Below are 21823 nucleotides of genomic sequence, written 5' to 3' on the forward strand. Positions count from 1 at the left end.
AGTTTGCGCTGAGGTTGAGGTGATATTGATTACCTGACATGGCGGGTAATACTACATCCAGTGGAGTCTTGCCAGAGTGGCGGTCCTCTCAAACCACTGGTCTAGTATATAATTTCTTTTTATGGTTGATTCGTTTTGCAACACATGCAAACCGACCTATATCTCACTTTCGTCCTGATGAAAACTGCCACACCTATTTATCTCCGTTTCTGCTGCTGTGGGCCAACCACTGCATTAAGAAACTAGTGGGGGAGCAAGATGGCGGCTGCTTGACCGCTGTGCTACCTGCTCCAGTGGCTCTAGCCCTAATGAACAGAAATATGGTGGAAGGATCATTCTTGTATTAAAAGAATAATATGGAGATAGAAACATACCTTATTGACCCTTCACAGCTCTGTAGGCAGAGCGGTTTGCAGCTTCAAGGAGCACAAACCGTAATTACCACTGCTTTTCAGTTGGTCAGGGCCGTGGTCAGCAGTCTATGCAGGAGGTGTGGGAGCTTCTCCCACAGCAAATGTCACGTAGGTTCAACAAGTCAGGGAAGGATGTCTCTGCAGAGGTATGAGCTTCGACCCTGTCCCGTCATGGCGTTCCGGTCAACAAGCTGGAGGATGCCGCTGTTCCTGCAATAAAGGGAACAGAGCAAGAAGCCCACAAAAAGCAGTAGAAAATCAGCGTAGATCCAGGCGGCTCCAGCAAAAATTAATTGCGTGGGTCTTCTCATCAAACTTGTGGTTGAGGGTGCTGCCTATTTGAGGGTAAATATAGTAGCTGAAGTAGATCAAATTATACAGACAAATTTAGATCCATTCATTAATCCCTTCCCTGCTAGGCCTTTACCCCCTTGTGTTAAGACTTTTCTTGGCTATTTGGGGTAGTTCGCGCTTAGGCCCCTGTAACTTTTTGACCACATAAGGTATCCACGCCAAATTTGCATCCCTTTCTTCCAATATCATGGGGATTGTAAAGGTACCCAGGGTTTGTGGATTCCCCCGGAGGGGACCCAGACATTAGCCAAAATACAGCAAAAGTTTTGTTTTTGTTTTTTTTAAATGGGGAAAAAGTGCTGCAAATGAAAGCATCTGGTTCTTTCCCTGTAAATGGTATCAACAAAGGGTTTGTGGGGTGCAAAAAACGATTTCCCCAGCTGTTAGGGACTGACAGACTTTTGTCAGATAACCAACATTTTTAGATCTCGTGCCTAGCGATGCAGTGCATAGCACTGCTCGCGCAGCGAGAGTCCTTTTGACCGGGGTTTGAAAACGGAGCCTGGAATCGCACACGCTCATGCGTGTGCTTTTCATTTTGGCTTCCGCTATTGGGCTTTGATTGCGTGTTTTTTTAAACAGAGCACGCAATAGGCCAAAGGCGGGCGCATTGCTCCGCCCATGGCCTATTGGTATCTGTTATGAGCACCAAAGCCCATGTGGTTTCAGTTATCGTGCCCAGACACGGGCGCGATAATTAAAAACATATGGCTTGCTGTGGCGCGCGCGCGGGCACCACTCGCGGGCGTTTCTTTTTTTTTACATTTCACTGCCGCTTGTTTTCCAGTTGTCAGCACGCTTGTTTATTTATTTTACCCCCGATTTGCTTTCACCGCGCTTGTATCTTCTATCTGCTCTCTCCCAAAGCAATCTTTTTTCAGCTTTCCCAGCGCTTGTTGGGGGAGCTGGCAGGCCTGCGCCGTCATTTATTTAAAAAACAGCCGACTGAAAGGAAACCTATTTCTTTGATCCCCAGGCACACACTGCCACAGTGAACCTGACACTGAAGGCAACCGCTCTGTGAGTGACGACCTCCTGCTCTTTCACGCAGGGCACATCAGTCAGTGACTGAAGTGGGCTGGCCCGGGCTTCAGGGCGCTGAAGGAAGATGAATGACAAAGCACAGCACCAGAGAATAAACAGCACTCTTGTCAGTGTATTATACATATATTAGTTAGATAAAAAAAATCGTGGCTAACACCAGACCTGATTCATTTACAAAATAAAAAATAGCTGCGCAGTGTAGCGCGCTCACACAAACCGCTGAGGGCAGGAAGCGCCCTGATGCAACATCTGAAGAGGTGGCGCTGAGTGACTGTGGGAACTGTTAATAGTGAAAGTGACTACCATGGGTGCAGTGGGGGTGGGGAGTGAGGTGACCAAGAGGCTACAACTACTACAGCAGCAGTAGAGCTGGGTAACTACCACTGCAGAGCGGCCAGAGACTGCATTACCACATGTAAGAAGTACTGAGGGTTTCATACTACCATTCAAGGGATATCAAGGGTTTACTACTACTATAGGTAGTATTATTACAGTCTACTACTGCTAGTCTACTGACACTACACAGGGGATACCGAGTCTACTGCTTTCATAAAAGAGGCATTCCGAGATTAATGCTACCATTCAAGGGTTTACTACCACTATAGATAGTTTTACAGTCTGCTACTGATAGTCTACAGACACTGCAGGGGGGACTCTACTACTACAATAGAAGAGGTACTGAGAGATTAATGCTACCATATGGGGGTATGCAGGGTTTACTACTACTATAGATAGTATTATTACAGTCCACTACTGCTAGTCTGCTGAGACTACAGGAGGGAGTCTACTACTATAATAGAAGAGGTGCTGAGGGTTTAATATTACTATACTAGGGGTATCCAGGGTTTAGTACCACTATAGAGAGTTTTACAGTCTACTACTGATAGTCTGACACTACAGGGGGGATAAACTGGCAGAGCAAACCGCACCAGAGCTGTCACTGCACCGGCAATGCGTAGAGCAGCAGAACTGGCACCAACAATGATCAGAGATTCACATTTAACTCTGCAGCTGCCGTACCTGAACGGCGAGTGGTAAACCTTCACTGCATCTACACTGGCAGTGGTATGAGACTCCACCTACTTACTGCACAAGCCCTGGCAGTACAAATACAAGCCCCTTTTGCTGCAAGGACAGTGCAATGAGAACAGAGCTGTAGCTGCCTCGACACCGACTGTGGCTAGCGGTGCACCCCTCTCGCTCCTCCTGCACCTAGACTGGTGGTGATGAAAGATTCACACACCACTGCACTGGCAGCAGGAGGATATTCATGCAGTGCCCACAGCGCTGGGTTAATGCCCAGAGTTCTGCAGGAGCCAGGCAGTGCCCTGAAATCTGCAGTGCAGCACCCAGAGTGCTCTAGATTGTGTGCAGTTGGCAGAGTGGTGGAGCAGCCATGCACTGCCTGGAGTGGTGCAGTAGCTGTGCGGTGACCAGAGGACTGCAGACTCACTGTGGACCTGTCCAGTTCCCAAAGGGCTTCACCAGCAGTGATTACGTGTGGCAGTGGTGCAGTAGCAAGGGTGCAGTGCCCAGAGTGGTGCAGTAGCAGGCGTGCAGTGCCCAGAGTGGTGCAGTAGCAGGGGTGCAGTGCCCAGAGTGGTGCAGTAGCAGGGGTGCAGTGCCCAGAGTGGTGCAGTAGCAGGGGTGAAGTGCCCAGAGGACTGCAGACTTACTGTTTGAATTTGAGCTATTAGCATCGTAAATGACAATGCCTTCTATTTATGTGTTTTGAAAACCTGCAAGCGGTGCGTATACACACACACACTTGGTACTTATAGTTGTAGCTTACGAGAAGCAAGTCTGACAGTAACTTCGCCTCTTTTACTACCAGCCTTGCTTCTTCTAAGCAGTGACTATAAGTACAACGTGCGTGTTTACGCACCGCTTGCAGATTTTCAAAACATATAAATAAAAGGTATCGTCATTTTTCAATGCCAATAGCTCAACCTCTCACAAATGCGGGACCTATTGCATTGCAAATGCTTGTTTACACAGTTTTGGCATTTTACTGGTATATAGGCTATTTTTGCTATATTTTGTGCTTTCAACCTTCTTCCAGTTAATGTTAGAAATGGGTATGAAAACAATAATGGATCCAGGAAAGCTATACATTTTAGTAAAGTAGCCAAAATTCTGAATTCAGCAAGGGGTCATTTGTGTAGATTCCTTAAGGATTCTTTATCGAAACTAACAGTTAAATATAGGAAAATTAGTTGAAAAAAAAGCCATTTGTGCCAACGTTTTCACCTGTTACTACTAATTGTGACAGCTGTTTGAAAGCAATATACCGTTACATCCGCTGGACCTTTCTGGTTGCGGGGATATATAGGACTTGTAGGTTCACCAAGAACCCGACGAACCCAGAGCCAATAACTGAGCAGCGTCTTGCCATGGTTTTATATTATGTACCAGGTATATAGCAATTAATCTGAGAAAATATATACATGGAAAAATCGGCATGAAAGACACCTATGTATTTCTGAAATTGGAACAAAATATAGAGTTTAGAAACAGTAGTTATTTGCACATTTCCGAAATTGTGAGTACCCATACTAGCATGAGAATTATAGGTCATTTTTCAAAATGACTTTTTTTACACATTGTCTTTCATTTGGAAGGCAGAAATGCATCGAAAGTCAATAGGTTATAACAGTTGCTTCACAATTCTCTGTTACCCTAAGTCTCGCGATAAAAATGGTACCTCACTTGTGTCGGTAGGCCTAGTGCCCGCGGCAGGAAACGGCCCAAAACGACCCTTTTTTTGCAAAGTGCCTAGCTGTAGATTTTGAACCCTAGCTCTGCCGGCACCTAGCGCAACCCATGAAACCTATACGTTTTTGAAAAGTAGACACCCAGGGGAATCCAGGATGGGGTGACTTGACTTGCTCTCACCAGGTTCCGTTACCCAAAATCCCTTGCAAACCTTAAATTTTGTCCAAAAAAACACATTTTTCTCAAATTTCTGTGTGGAAAAGTTCTGGCATCTGCGTGGATCCACAGATTTCCTCCCACCCAGCATTCCCCCAGGTCTCCCGATAAAAATGGTACCTCACTTATGTGGGTGGGTCAAGTACCCGTGACAGGCAAGAGCCAAAAACCTATTGAGGCGACATGACAATTGCCTATCGCAAAACAACCTGGTTTTGCAAGGGGGGTCCCATGAGTTTTTGGCCCCGGGCTCAGCGGCCATCTAGGGAAACCTAGCAAACCCACACATTTCTGAAAACTAGACACCCGGGGGAGTCCAGCGAGGTATGGCTTGCTTGGGTCCCCCAACATTTTCCTACCCAGAATCCCCTGCAAACCTCAAACTTAGCTGAAAAAAATCACTTTTTTTCTCAAATTTCTGTGTGGGAAAGTTCTGGAATCTGCATGGATCCACAAATTTCCTCCCACCCAGCGTTCCCCCAGGTCTCCTGATAAAAATGATACCTCACTCGCGTGGGTTGGTCAAGTACCCGCAACAGGCAAGGGCCCAAAAACTAATGAGGTGACATCAAAAATAACTATTGCAATACAACCTGGTTTTGCAAGGGGGGTCCCATGGGTTTTTGGCCCCGGGCTTGCCGCCATCTAGGGAAACCTACCAAACCCACACATTTCTGAAAAGTAGACACCCGGGGGAGTTCAATGCGGTATGGCCTGTGTGGATCCCCCAACGTTTCCCTACCCAGAATGCACTGCAAACCTCAAATGTAGCTGGAAAAAACACATTTTCCACATAGTTTTGGGTGGAATCACCGTCCCGGCACAAATTTCCTACCCCACAGCGTTCCCCTCAGTCTCCCGAGTAAAATGATACCTCACTTGTGTGGGTGGGGCAAGGGCCTGTGACTGGGAAGAGCCCAAAACATAGGGATTAAGGGTATAGCACCGACAATTCTAAGCGCTACATTTTTTTAAAATGCGTTTTTAGCCAATTCTGCATTATGCACCCATGCTAGTGAGGTATCATTTTACTCAGGAAGCATTGGGGGATCCACACAAGCCATACCTCATTGGACTCCCCAGGGTTTCTAGTTTTCAGAAATGTGTGGGTTTGGTAGGTTTCCCTAGATGGCGGCAAGCCCTGGGCCAAAACCCCAGGTGCCCCCCCCCCCCCCCCCCCCCACCCCCAAAAACCAGGTAGTTTTGTTATGGTAATTTTGAAGTCTCCACAGTACGATTTGGTGCCATTTCCTGTAGCAGCCACTATGCCTACCCACACAAGTGAGGTACCATTTTTATCGGGAGACCTGTGGGAACGCTGGGTGAGAGGACATTTTTGGATCCACGCAGATTCCAGAAATTGCCCACTCAGAAATTCTGGGTAGGAAAACGTTGGGGGACCCACGCAAGCCATACCTCGCTGGACTTCCCCGGGTGTCTAGTGTTCAGAAATGTGTGGGTTTGGTAGGTTTCCCTAGATGGCCGCCTCAATAAGTTTTGGGCCCTTGCCTGTCGCGGGTACTTGACCCACCCACGCGAGTGAGACCTGGGGGGAAGGCAGGGTGGAAGGAAAATTGTGGTTTTTCTAACAGAATATTATGACACAGTAGTGCAAGGAAAATGAGTGACTATAGTCACATTTTGAGGTTTGTGCGGCGTGAGTAAAAAAACATGTTGGGATCCATGAGAGGCACAGCACCCAGCACTCCCTTTTTTTTTTACTTTACAGAAATATGTAAAGTTGGTAAATTTTCCCTAGAGACAGACTACACCTTAGCACAGAAAGACAAATATGACTGCCTATCCGCCTGTTCCTCAAGTACACACACATACTGTTTGAATTTGGCACGAGGGTGAGTGAAAAGTTCAAAATGTATATTTTATTAACAAGAGGTTTCACATAAACGAAATGCACTGTTAATAATTAAAAGGTTAAAAACCAGAACCAGTGACTCACAGCTCGTGAGCTGTAAAGCCACGGCAAGGCACCAACCTCTTTACAGGACATTCACACACCTTTCATACTTGACATACTTTCACACCACCAACTGCGGCCCCAGCACATTACAACACTCACATTCACAGACAATGTAGACCCTGGCAGAGAGAGACAAAAAAGACAAATATTCCTTCAAAATGAACAATTCCTTATGTACTCGCACATACTGGTTGGATTTGGCACGAGTGAAGGTTCAGAGCGTAAAATTCTATTAACAAGAGATTTCACAAAAATATTTAAAAGGTTAAAAACCTGAACCAGTGACTCACAGCTTGTGAGCTGTAAAGCCACGGCAAGGCACCAACCTCTCTACAGGCCATTCACACACCTTTCATACGTGACACACAAGACCATTCACACCGCCAGCCGCGGGCCCAGCATATTACAACATTCACATCAACAGACAGCACCATTCAAGGACCCACCACTTTCATTCGCCCACATGACTGACACAGCAATCACACCGGCTGGTGGTTGACATAGTGTCTGCAGTGGCGTTTGACTAGCATTGTGTGTAATGACCAGCAGCAAGTCACTACTCAAACACTGCCAGCCAAATACCAGCCCACGAACACCGCCAGCCAAGCACCATCCCACCCACACTGCAAGCCAAATGCCAGCCCACGAACACCACCAGCCAAGCACCATCCCACCCACACTGCCAGCCAAGCGCCAGCCCACGCACACTGCCAGCCAAGCGCCAGCCCACGCACACTGCCAGCCAAGCGCCAGTGCACACAGACCGCCAGCCAAGAGCCAGTCCATGCACAGCACCAGTCCACGCACTCCGCCAGCCAAGCGCCAGTCCACGCACACCGCCAGCCAAGCGCCAGTCCACTTACACCGTCATTAATTTATTTTTTATCAAGAAAGAAAACACAAACCAATTGCTACTAGATACAAAACTATAACTACAAAAACAACAGCAGTAACGTGCCAAACGTGAAACTCAAAAATAACTATATAAAACGATACAGACCAGGCAGTACACTATTAGACTCACAGTTACTCCCAAAAACTCTTTTGAGTGTGATACAATATGAAACATGTGGGCACCCACAGCCCAGGATTAGAAGGACATTTGGCACAGTGCATGCGGCTCCACATACCTCTTCGCAAGCAGACTCTACATCTCTTACAGGGATTGTTTTTTGGGCGTGGCAGGAATGAAATCAGGAAAGTGGTGATCTTTCAATCTAGCCACATCCTCCACCACTCCAACTCTAGGAACACTTGCCTGTTCCATAACAAAAAGGCTGCCTATCACAGACTACTGAAACTGAACAAAAGTCATCTTTGACGCAGGAAAACAGTCCTTGAACACAACAAAAGCATTGAAAGTTGCTAAATTGAAGAGATGCATGGCCAACTTCTTATACCAAATGTAAGCCTTACGAACAGCAGTGTAAGGTTCCAACCTCTGATCTACTCTTATCAACACCACCCATGTGCTTATTGTAGTCTACAATGCACACAGGTTTGCGCACGGAATGGTAGTCCGCATGTACACTTCCCTCCTGTCCACAAATTTCACAGCTATCAGTTCCTCACTATGCAAGGCACTGCACTATCCCCTCTGAAGCTTTTTGCAAACAAGCTCTTTTGGGTAACCTTTACGGTTAGAGCGGATTGTGCCACAAGCAAAAGTGTCCACTTTAAACAATTCCTTAAACAATTGCACAGCAGTGTAGAAGTTATTAAGGTACAAATGGTGGCCTCTGTTAAACAGTCCTCTAGCAAGATCCCACACAATTTTCTCAGAAACTCCCAAAGTGGACGGACAACTAGGGGGGTCAATAGTGGAATCCCTACCAGTGTACACCCGGAAATTATAGACCTATCCTGTCCTACTCTCAGACAACATATACATCTTAATTCCATAGTGTGCCCTCTTGCTAGAAATGTACTGCCTAAAAACCAAACGGCCCTTGAACAAGACCAAAGACTCATCTATAGATATTTATTTCCTTGGAGTATAGATCTCTGAAAATCGATCTACAAAGTGATCAAGAACAGGCCAAATCTTCTAAAGACGGTCAGTCAGGGTGATCTCGTGGCAACGCCAAAGCAATACAAACAAAATGCAGCATCTGAAGCAAAAGTAAATACGATCATGACTCATTATTGCAGGAAATATGGCCGTTGCCATCAGGGGGACTGGTGGAGCAATATGAAGCCATGGATGGCTTCCTTATCAAGCCCATCAAAAAAATCAAACCCAAAAACTTCATCTCATCCAGATTTGTGGGAGTCCACCGTGTAGCTCTAGAGCGGGGCCTAAGTCTGGCACTGTTGTCCCTCAAAAACTGTTTGGCATACATATTAGTCTGCTCAACAATCTCAGCCAAAAATACATCATCCATAAACAACTGAAACAAGCATTGGCATAGCCAATAGGTCTCACCTTTGGGACCTTAGAAGTGTTTAGCTATGCAACAGTTGCATAACTAAATACTTACAAGGTGCCAAAAGCGAGACCTATTGGCTATGCAAAGCAGCCGTGCGGCCGCGAAAGTGAAAGTGATCGGGATCACGATCAAACATCAAAGTAGCAGTGCGGCCGCGAAGGTAATCGCGGCGCACGCGCCCGCGTACATGCACTGTAGCTCTAGGCTGGCCTGGTAGCACTTTTTGGAGCCCTCTCAATAAGTCTCGCCAGACCAGCGCATGCGCTGGGTCAGGCGGGACCTAAAAACTGTACAGGCAAAAGAATTTCACAATCCACTCTATACCCTGCATCCCCATTAAAGGCAGGCAACACTGGCTGCACCATGTTTGGATCAACCCAGAGTCCAGCACGTCCAGTCGGAAACTTTTCAGCCTCAGGCTGCAATACCGATGTCTCTTGCTGCACCATCGGCACATCAGTGTCCTCCTCTAAAACAAGCACTTCATCCGCACTTTGAATAGTTTCATCTGCACTGAGTAGCTTCATCATCAGATGATTCCTCGTGGACAGAAAACTCACTGCCAGAATCTTGCACTCCCTCCTCCAGTCTTATAATCCTGCTCAGATGAAGATTCAAAAAGCATACCAACCACCTGCTGAGCAGTAATTCTATGGCTAGCCATAATCCTTACTAATAAAGGTAACTTGTCAAACAAGTCAACAACAACAAACACTTTGTAAAATAAGTAATAAACAAAATGTGTCTTTATCACAAAGACCTGTATACTCCAAACCTGTACCACTCACTTGCCAGAAGCAGCTAGACTCACCACCACCTACTCTGCACAGACACAGTAAGGATCAACAATATCCCACTAAAAAAGAAAAAGAAAAGAAAATTATACATAAGACAAAGCAAAACACATTGTAAAGAATGTCATGCTCAAAACACTAACTAAATATGCTGCCATTATGACACCACTTACAAAAAAAATGTTATTCATGCAGAACAATAATACTCATTTGGAGTAAATACTACAAAAATGTTTTTCTTACCAAAAAAATGAAACTACGCAAAACTGCAGAACAACCACTGCCGAAACTGCAAACAAGAATCAAAAGCTTTACACTAGAATTAAAAGGAGAAAAGAACATTGCAATCACATATGCCAATAATGCCCCAGACCACACAAAATCCACCAGCCAAACTAAGGGGTAGGTTGGCCTAAGAGTATAAATTAAATATTCACCCCCATTAAAGGGGAGCAACCCTTGCACTTGAGGCCACTCTCCCACACAATTTTTTTAAAACCCCTCTTGTCCAGTGGCTTCTGACCCCTTGGGGGCAGATGGGCCTAAAAAAACTGCTAATCTGCAACCCAAAGGGGGCAAAAATGGCCACAATTATCCTCCCATAAAGGGGAGTGAGCCTTGTCCAAGGGGCCGCTCCCCAACATCAAAAAAAGAAAACCCTGGTGGCCTAGTGACCATACAAAAAAATAAATCAGCTAATCTGCCCCTCAGGGTGGCAGAAACGGAGAAATTAATGCTTCCCAAAGGAGAGCGGCCCTTGCGCAAGGGGCCATTTCCCACAATGAAATCCCTGGTGGTGTAGTGGGCCTGATTTATTAAAAAAATAAATAAAAAGGCTAGATCTGCCCCCTTGGGGGGCAGACACAGCCAAAACGATTGCCCCCAAAAGGGAGCGATCCTTGCCCAAAGGGCCACTCCCTACAAATAAATCCCTGGTGGCCTAGTGGCCATAACAAAAAAATAAATAAGCTGATCTGCCCCCCAGGGGGAAGATGCGGCCAAATTAATGCTCCCCAAAGGGGAGCGACCCTTGCCCAAGGGGCCATTCCCCACAAACCAATCCCTGGTGCTCTAGTGGGCCCAAATTATTTTTTTGAATGGTGAGATCTGCCCCCTAGGGGGCAGACACAGCCAAAAAGATTGCCCCCAAAGGGAAGCGACTCTTGTCCAAGTGGCCACTCCCCACAAACAAATCCCTGGTGGTCTAGTGGGCCCAATCTTATAAAAAGATGGCGACAAACATTGCCCCCAAAGGAGAGCGACTCTTGCCCAAGGGGTCACTCTCCACAAATAAGACAGTGGTGGTCTAGTGGGCCCTATATTAAAAAAATGGCGACAGCCAAAAACATGGCCCCCAAAGAGGAGCGACCCTTGCCCAAGTGGCCACTCTCCACAAATTATTCCCTGGTGGTTCAGTGGGCCACTTAAAAAAAAATGGCGACATCTTCCCCCAGGGGAGCAGACACAGCCCAAAAAAATTGCCCCCATGAGGGAAGCGACCCTTGCCTAAGGGGCCGCTCCCCCCAAACAGTAATTCAATTTCAATTACAAGATAAAAAAAAATTCCCTGGCGTCTAGTGGGCAGGAATGCACAAAAGAGGCATCAGGGGAAAGGAAAACCCTTTCCTTTCCCCCAATGCCTCTTTTGTTTAAATACCCCCCTCTCCGAGGAGAAACTCACCTCCTCTCTTCACAACACGCTGGAAGCAAATGGCTTCCACCGCGTTGGGAATCCTCTAATGACGTGGAGAGGGAGCGGGGGGAGGTAGTAGAAGGGCTTCCCCTGCCTTCCCCGGTGGTGGCCCCTTTAAGGGCGGCCCACAGGAGGAGCGCCAGCACTTCCCCCGTGGTTGGGTGCTAGGACGGCCGGGAGCCGTCCGACGCACACGCCCACTGTGACGTCAGACGGCTCCCGGCCGTCCGACGCACGGTACAGGTTAAAAGTACTAGGGTAGAATTCAGTAGAATAAATAACTTAGGAATGTGTCTGATAGGAAGAACTAACTTGATTAAGATGTTTTTTTTGCCTAAAATACGCTACGTTTTTAGAGCTATCCCTTTCGAAGTAGGAAACCAATGGTTTATGGTTATTGAAGGGGTGATCTCTAGATTTCTGTGGGCATACACTAGGCCAAGAAGAACACTGAAATATCTGACCCTCCCGAGAGAGCACTGGGGGGGGGGGTAGCTGTATAGCTGTACCCAATATAAAAATCCACTACTGGGCCACTGCCCTGTGACTGATGTCTATTTTGTGGGGAATAAAAGGAAAGGCTCATCAAAGTCCCACCTCGTATGAACTTCTGATTGGGGATGCGGTGTGGGGAGTACTTTGGCGGCAGCTTGAGTATGGGTGCCACAAAAGAGTTAGATTTAATACAATCCGTTGCTCTTTTAAAATATGGGCAGCGGTTCGGAAGAAAGTTGGGCTGGGCTGGCTGAAATTTTACACTTCATTCCATAAAAACCCTAATCTCCTGGTTATCTTTCGGGACTCCTATATGACTCGATAAGAAAAGGACAGCCCTTCAAAATTAGGAGATTTCTTCCAGGAGGGGTAAGCTATCTCGTTTGCGACTCTACGGCACAGGTTTAATCTAGGGCACCATTAGTTCTTTAAATATCTTCAGATCCGTGATATTTTGCGGAAAAATTCTCTAGGATAGAGCTGGTTGATAGTCATGATTACAAAAACCTCCATCAGGAGGTTTTATCAGCTGTTAAATGGGTTTATGACAGATGATACAGAAAAGCAGGAAAAGTGGTGGAAAGCAAAGCTACAGACAGGAACAGATGTCCTCTCGGAGTCCCGAACTCTTGCCCGGACTATCTTAATTTCTGCCTCTTTGCAATTACAGCACTTTAAACCCTATTGCAGGTTGTACCACGCTCCAGGGAAAATAGCTAAGTGGGGTGGAACCAGAAACGTGCATTGTCCCCGATGCTACTCTCACGATGTGGATCTGATACACATGTTCGCAACCTGTCCGGCCCTAGGGGGCATGATCGAGTACATTACTGAGTTCCTGGAGAGAAGACTGGGACTAAGTATAGAATTGAACTCACAACTCATATTATTTGGGGTTAGCAATTAATTAATCCCTAGCCAGGCACAGGCATTTGTGTTTATTGCAATGACGACTTTTTAGCTGTGCTTGGCTACGGCATGGTGTGACCTTTCTCCACCTTCGGTCCAACAACGGCTCGTCCGTCTAATGGCTATTTATCACACTGAGGTGGCAGTATTTGCAAGTAAAGGCAAGGGTGCTAGGAAGAAAGAGTCAAGGGTGTGGGCTCCTCTGATGGGCTGGATAGCTGCGTTTGAGGAGGGATAGTTGAGTATCTTTTTACTTTTCTAAGATGTGAGAATGGGTGTCAGATGGGTAATTTCTTCCGCGGTGGCTTTTCTGTGGGAAAGATAGGAATATGTGTATAAATGTTTGTTCTGTGTATATGACGTGATGTGAATTTATTTAAGAATGGATTGTCCACTTGAGGGGGGTAAAACTAAGCAATAAAATGTGCAATAAAGATATGTTTATATTTAAAAAAAGAAACTAGTGGGTGCTGCTAAATTATAAATAGTATTTGCACAGCATGCAAATCAAGAACATATTTAAAAAGTGCTGCAAATATGTTAAATGCGCTTGTTTAGTGTGAGAAAAGTTACTTGCCTGTGATTATCATTTTTCAGCTGCTTGTGTTATAGGTTCACATGTGATCCTCCCAACAACCGAAAGGTACACAATTAACAGAATAGCAAAACGCTTCACCTTCTTTAAGCACACAGACATACTGCATTAGAGAGGAACTGCCTAATCAAAGGTTGTTATACTTGCGATTTCAAGGAATGTGATCAACAAATGTTGCAAGCCAAAATTAAATGACTTCAAAAGAAAAACAAGATGCAATAATCTGAACCCAACATCAGATGACAGTAGAGTATACAGCACTTAAATCTCCCGACAAAATAACCTGCTACACTGTTGTTACAGATAAGTAGTTAATTCAGCGGTGTCTCCTCCATTATAGTGGAGGAGCTTTGCCTCGCTTGCTGAGAGCACAGCAGGCACACACATTAATCAAATAGTAATAAATACCATTTTATTTTGGTCACAGTCTCGCTCGTTACAGCTTGAGGGGGCGGGGTTGATTTATGTAATTGTAATTGCGCTGTTACTTCTGTCCCTGCCAGTGCGCAGCCGGCCAATCGGACACACTTCAGCCTGCACAATACCAGGGCTGAGAAACAGCCGGGGCGTGGCCTGCAGGGGCAACATGGAGGACGCGCTTTGATTTCGCTCCGCCACAAATCCCCTTATCCGAGTCATTTCTACGTAATAGTTGCGATATCCAAGGCGCTGAATCGAAGAGGGAAACTCTGAGTGACTTCAGGAGCCGACCGGAGTGCAGGCAATCGCAAAACACTGGACGCTAAGGCGAATGTAGCCCAGCACCGATATCTCGGCTCATGACTCATGGCTTACACGGATCTGATGTGACCGCGGCCTAGTGTACTGGCTGGGAGACAGAGGTATGGTCTGCACCGCCTGCAGGGATGCCGCAATGCAGAGTACCTCGGAGGTGCTGCCCTAGCGGATAAACCACGTCCGGCGCAACTCGCCGGAGTCCTGGGAAACATCGGCCCCTTTGCCCCGATACTTTGCGAAGGGTGAACAGCACGGACAAAGGCAGCCGCTCATAGCGGTAGGAACCAGCGGAGGAATCCCTGGAACAGGACATACAGCAGGCACTGCGGCCAAGCAGCGTATCGGTCCTGAGAGCAATGCGAGCCTAGCGTTGACTCAGCTGCCTGCCCGCCTAGCTGTCATGAGGAATCCAGCCAAGTGATGGGAGTACCGACGGTAGTGCACATCAGATGCTCCTGTGGGCCAGAGAGGGATGACTGCACCCCTCGTTGAGCGTGCTGGTCAACAAAGTGAATTAAGGGAGCGGCTTGGATTGGGGTAGAGAAGCTACGCGGGCAGTAATAATACTGCAAGGTTAGCGGCCTACGTCGGGAAGTCCCTGACACGTGGTGAGCAAACTTGTCCCTAATCCTGATTGCTGTGGGAGGAAGACATATAGCACGGCCACCCAACGCATAGATACGAGTACCAGGGATACCACCCTGTAATCCGGTGTGGTACAATCAGCACAATCGCACATGCCCCATATAGCTGGGAGAAACGGAGTGAGCACAATATAGTATCTTGCGAGGGCTGACAACAGAGCTCTGCTGAATTAAAGACTCCATTAGCGGGGGCTGGGAAGCAGAAGCCCGGGACAGTGATCGTGACCCCAAGGTACCTAGGTTAGGAACGCTGCGACACAGTACCTAGAGGGGAAAACACTAGTGGTATTTAGGCTGGAGCTCTGCTGAAAGTAGTCGCTTTAGCCGCGGAGGACCTGCTACAGAGGACTGTGCTGCTGCAGAGCGAGTGTGGACACTGTGGGGTGACCTCTGTTATCACTGTAACGGCGGGGTATTTAACAAGTACGCCACCTGATTGCGCTGGTGGAGAGGAAGTGGGCATTCATTTGAAACTGTTGTGATTGGTACTGACACGGTAGACGGGGCGATTGTTCCGCGTACTTCCCCGCATCTGCGAATACCTGGTGCACATCATAGATCTTGGCTGGACAAATAGAGGTGTTGGATCGAGAGCTTCCTCACAGGTTGAAAGCTCAGATATGAATCAAACTAAGCCTTTTGTACAACAGGACTCCCCGGAAGACTGACTGGATGACATATTACTTGCCATAGGACGAACCAGGGAATCGATGGAGACAAAGTCTCAATAGATCTCACGTTATTGCACGCAGACCATCGAAAGCTGGGAGACCTTGTTGATGCAGTGGGACAGGATATCGCAGAGCTGAAGCCGGCAACAGACTTTTTAGAGAAACAGCAGAATGCACCTGATGCTGGCATTCGGTTCCTGGAGGACAGAGTGGAGGATGCGGAGGGACGCTCCCGAAGAAATAATGTTCGCCTGATCGGGCTAGCGGAAGGGACACAGGGCCAAGATGCAGTCGTCTTTCTGGAAGGTTGGCTTAAAGATATTCTCCCCCCCCTCCTTCCTCTTTTCGTTCTTCTCCATAGAGAGAGCACACCGAATACCCGGCAGGAAGCCAGCTCTGTGGTCTGGGGCGCGCCCACTAATATTTAAATTACTGCACTTTAATGACCGGGACATATGTGAAACCAGGAAGATAGGGGAAATCATGTTTGATAATGTCAAGGTCCTCTTCTTCCTGGACTATATACTCAGGTTACAGCGTCAACAAGGTTCTTTCCTTCAGCTAAAGCAGAAGGCCCGAGACCTACGGGTACGTTGGTCACCGGAAGAGGAGAGATGAGCAGTCCTCGACAATGTCAGAGGAGACCCAAGAGACGTGACCTAGGTCTATTGGCGGCACCGGGACAGGACCAAATTAGACAGAAAAGACAGGCAGTGGTACGTCAAGTAGAACGGATTGCGGAGGCTGTAGAATCGCCTAGAAAAAGGGAACGCCATCTTGCTCATAGGAGGATGATGGTTCGTCAGTGGTGGGACTTTCGTATGTGGTGTCGCTGCAGCTTCTCGATTTAACACTGCAATCTTCTGATGGTATCGTAAAATTGCTGGGGCACTAAAGATAAAGTGAACTTGCACAGAACTGCACCCCACAGACATTGGGTTTTGACTTTGTTATATTGCTGATTATACTGTGGGAGTGCATGCCGCTGTCATAACCTCCAGTTTGTTAAATGGTATTCGTAGATTTTCTGTGATGGCTGCAATTATATAGGTATAATTCTGAATCGAATTGGGGGATCGCATAGTGGCGCTCCTTGCAAGTTCAAACAACCCCCCTCGTTCTCCCTAATACAGGGAATCAGTTGTTCTCACTGATAGTTTTTCATTGCATACGGATTTGAGCAGCATCCCTTGTTTATGGGGGCCACCCTGGTAAAGCTTTTCCCCCGTCTTGTTGACGTTAGTATCTTCCCTTATGGTTATGGAGGTCTCCTTGGGAGGGATGGCGGGGCTGCTGGGCCCTAATACATTATATTACTACCTGCGGTCACAGAATGGATCACACTATGATGATACATAACACAATGTCATGACCAATCATACAATACTTACATGGAACGTGAGAGGCCTCCGAACACCTTCACGTAGATCTGCGGTCTACTCATATCTCAAAAGACACAACATACAAATTGCTGTTTTACAAGAGACCCACTTGAACAGTGCTGAAGCGCTTCAACTACAGAGGAAATGGAGTATATGCTACTGACTACTCATTATTTGCGCGTGGGGCCCTAATATGAGTTCGCCCAGGCACACCATTTAATGTGGAAGAGGTACCTCTTGACAAAGATGGTATATATTTGTTCTTGAAGGGTAGAATAGATGGGCATCACATGCTATTGGGTAATGTATAGGCCCCTAATATTGAACTAGAACAATTCTTTAGTTCGCTTTCCCACTATTAACCAAATGGTGGGGCATACAGCGGCTCATTTGGCATGATTTTAACAGCGTCATGAACACTGGGTTGGTTAGATCCTTTCCGCCCCTTAAAAATACAGCAGCTACAACCAATTCTGCTATCCTGAACGCCCGGGTACACGGGTGGGATCTGGCAGATGTTTGGAGACATCAGAATCCTTCAGCAAGGATCTACTCCTTCCACTCCATACCACATGATTTGCACGTTCGACTGGACAGTTTTCTCAACTCAGCCTCATTACTCCCTTATGTAGTGGATTTGGATTAGCGGGGTGGCACATAATCCGATCATAATCCCCATTATGTTACAATGTGTTGGGAAAATGGCCCTTCTAGTGTTCCTACGTGGCTGCTTCAACCGTCTGCAATAGAAGTCCCGTTCTTCAAGTAGAGGGAGGCCCTCAATGAGTATTTTACATACAATGCAGGGACGGCATCATCTACCATGGTGGAGTGGGCCGCAATGAAAGTTACGATACGTGGGAGATGCCTAGGGATAGGCAGTGGTATGAGGAAGCAGATAGAATCTGAGTTGTTTGCAGTGGATCTGCTGAGTTAAGAAACTCGAGCATTGGAGGCTTCCCTGTACCCAGCGGCGTTGTTGGAGGTGCGTAAAAGACACACTGAACTCTTGGAGCGACAGAGATGTTTAAATTATGCAGCTCACTCTGCGTCACCGCATGCAAAGGCTGATCATTCTGGGGCTTTGTTGGCCTGGTTAATCAAAAGCGATTAGTCAACGGGCCTCATTACTACACTAGATGGTGGCCTTAAGTACACACAACGCGAAATTCACAGTGAACCGACTACGCATTACACTCGGCTAGACACCTCCTCTCTGACATGGATATACAGTCTTTCCTAGATGGTCTTCCTTTTCCCACGCTAACGCCAGAGCAGCGCAGAGCGTTAGATACACCTATTACACTGGAGGAAGTGAAGGGTACGATGCAGGCACTACCCACTGGTAAGGTACTGGGCCAGATGGCTTTCCGCACGTGTTTTATAAGACATACGCAGACATTTTAGGTCCACAGTTGTTGAAGGTATATGAAGAGGCACTGGAGGGCGCAGCCTTTCCAGCTGTGATCACTGAGGCCACTTTGATTTCCCTCCCGAAACCAGGCAGTGATCCCACCCACACAGGTGCCTATCGCCCTTTGGCGCTACTGAATGGGGATTATAAAATAGTATGCATAGATTGGCCCTGATCACTCAGCAACTGGTCCACCACGACCAGAATGGATTTGTTCCAGAGCGCAACACATCCCTTAATATCCATAGGGTTTTTCGGGTGAGGAGGGGTTCCATTGAGATCTGGCCAACTTCGGGTTGTCTGGTGCTGGATTTAGAGAAGGCATTCGACACGGTGAAATGGCCATTTATGTTTGCGGTGCCACGCCGTTTTGGGTTCGGACCATGTTTTCTTAATCTAGTTCAAATACTATACGATGCGCCTACTGTGCGAGTCTGATTGGGCACCCTTTTCTCGAAGTCCAGTCTGATTGGAAGGGAACTTGGCAGGGGTGTCCTCTTTCCCCACTAATATTGTATCTAGCCATAGAACCACTGGCGCTAACCTTGCGCCATTCTGCGGCTCAGTGGGGCATTCCACTTGGGACGGAAATCCATCCTGTATCGTTATATGCGGATGATATCCTACTTCATATAAGAGATTTACAGCAGATACCCCCGATTATACAAACAAAACACACATTGTTTGCAAAAGTGTCGGGATTGAGGGAGAACTGGGGGAAGTCCTATTTATTCCCCTTCACTTCTGATGCACACGCATCCCAATTAATGGTGGATGGCACATTGGTGACTCAGCAACCAGATGTGTTTAGATATTTAGGTGTTCGTATATATCACACAGATAGAGACCTACTGGATGGTAATCTGACTAGAGCCATCGCAGCATTAAGGCCCCAAATTGAATTCTGGAAGACACTACACCTTTCTTTGGTGGCAGAGTGGCGATTATTAAAATGGTGATGCTGCCTTGCCTGCTATATTATTTTGCAAACCTCCCACTGTATTTGTCGGGGTTATTCTTTAGGCCATTGGAAGAATGATGAGGGATCTCATATGGAATAACACAAAATGCAGAGTGGCGCTCACCAAATTGTTTTTGCCCCAGGCGGAGGGTGGTTTAGCCTAGTGCAACATGGAGCATTATTACCTGGTATCCCACATACAGTGGATTGTAAAATAGATGGAGGAACCTTGATGACACAGTACAAGGAGGGGCCCTATACACACACAGGACAAGCTCCTTTTTCCCTTTCAACCGTGTGCCAGGCCAGGCGCGCCCCTCCCACTTTTGGTACAGGTAGCTCAGAAATGTTTTCGCAGGGCCCTATACCTTACTAGACATGTCCCACCTTATGCACCCGTGATACCAATATTAGGAATGCCAAGAGGGGGAGGCAGGGTTACTGCGACGTCGCTTACAGCTTGGCGAGAGGCTGATATACATACTCTAGGAGACTTATTTGTAGAGGATGAGCTGAAGCCATTCCTCTTGTTTATTGAGGAGGAAGGCGTCCCCCTGGGACAATTTCTCAATCATACCTCATGGATAACTACTTTGAAACGTGAATTGGGTGACCTCAAACGTGAGCCCCCAACACATCTTTTACTGCAATATATTCATGTATTGGGCACGGGACGTCATCTAATAAAATGGTTCACTGAATCCATCCGCTAACATGCTGGTATTGATTTAACGCCCCTATGTAACAAATGGACCTGACTAGACCCTACACACTTAAAGAATGGGGAATGTTGTTGGACAGTCCTAGGCAGATCCCTAGAAATGCTAAGTTTAGACTTTTTCAATTCTATATAATTCATAGAGCCTACTTGACTCCAGATAAAATTAATAGGTATTTCAAAAGAACGGATGCATGCTGTCCATGCTGTGCCTTGGTGGATACTGATCTACAGCATATGTTGTGGTCGTGCCCCAGGTTGTTGGGTTATTGGCATGGTGTGATTAATTTATTGACCATCAGCACGGATAGACCACTGCAGAACATGTGGGAGGCCTGCATAACGGGTATATTTCCTAGGAAGGAGCAGAGGGAGACCTCTAGATTCTTAGATCTGGGCCTGGTGGTGGCTAAAAGGCTTATTACACTCTGCTGGAAAACAGTGGAACCCCCACTTACAGCATGGACCAACTTTATGTTAATCTGGGCCAAGGCCGAGGTGGTCTCATTGTTAAGCGAGGACATGCTAGGGTTGCGTAACTATCCCATTTTGTCAGCCAGGGGTACAGTCTTGACGGCATTACAAGTTGCATCGGCCTCGCATGACCCTTCAGATGTTTCTGGCACAGATTGACTTAGATTTACAATGACTGTGAAATGACTTGTTATTATTATGTACTATTCACATATAGTAGATTAGTGTACCATAATCCATTATTGTGAATGATGCAGATGAGCCGAAATTGAGGGGATATAGGGGTAAATGCCGCTCTTTTCCACTCCCTCCTAACCTCCCTTCATGGTTATTTCCCCCTGTTAATTTGAAGATAATTAATCTATGGTTACAGTCTTAATAATTTATTTACTAGAAGAAGTCACACGACAATGTTGGAAGGAGGCATCAGAACAATGCTTAGGAGGATCATTTGTTGATTCGTAACTTGCAGACATACTTTGCAAATGTAGCGATCCAGTGAATAGTTCTGAATACGGATGTATAATGGTTGTATGAATTGTATACTAACGTGCTATATGATTACAGTTGACATAGACAATGTTAGCATACAATGTATAATCTGTAATTTGACTCCAACCGATTCTACTGTTAACATTATATATCTGTACTGTAGCATGTATAATTGTAAAATGACAATCTACAGTTAAAAAAAAAAAGAAACAGGGCTGGAAACAACCAAGGGATTGCAGCCACATGCCCCCAACCGCAAAATGAGTGCTGGGCTAGCCAGCTCCAACCACTCCTGGAGCTGCTGTGTGGTGGAATCACGTTGCACTAGGGAGGAAGTCCTTCCCTTAACTGCTGCCTGCTGGAGTCACTGCAAAGGAGAGAAACGTGCAATATATATGGTGAGTATTTTTGGTCCTCGCGTCTCACCATATTTTAATGTTGCTGGTCCGCCACTGAATTAATTCCGTACTAGTTTTGTTGTTGAAAGTGTCCTTTCAAGAAGATCTTCTTTTGAGCTGATCCTTGTTGCTGACTGATAGAAAAATACAATTAAATGTGTAGCTGCATTTTAAGGACCTGGATTAGCAGAAGGACGGAAAGAACTGGGGCAATGGAAAGTTATTTTAGACTGTTATAGTGAAAGCGAGGTTAGCAATGAGCAATCAAAGCTTTGTGCCTTACATTTTGTCTTTTT

At 46.6% G+C, this 21823-nt stretch overlaps 1 protein-coding gene across 8 annotated transcripts in view; it reads left to right on the forward strand.

Moving 5' to 3' along the window:
• STAT2 (signal transducer and activator of transcription 2) overlaps window positions 1–21823 on the forward strand; it is a 574746-nt gene that overhangs the window by 228965 nt on the left and 323958 nt on the right. The gene's annotated exons all lie outside the window — the stretch shown is intronic.

This window comes from Triturus cristatus, chromosome 4_2, assembly GCF_964204655.1.
Source record: "Triturus cristatus chromosome 4_2, aTriCri1.1, whole genome shotgun sequence".
NCBI lineage: Eukaryota > Metazoa > Chordata > Amphibia > Caudata > Salamandridae > Triturus > Triturus cristatus.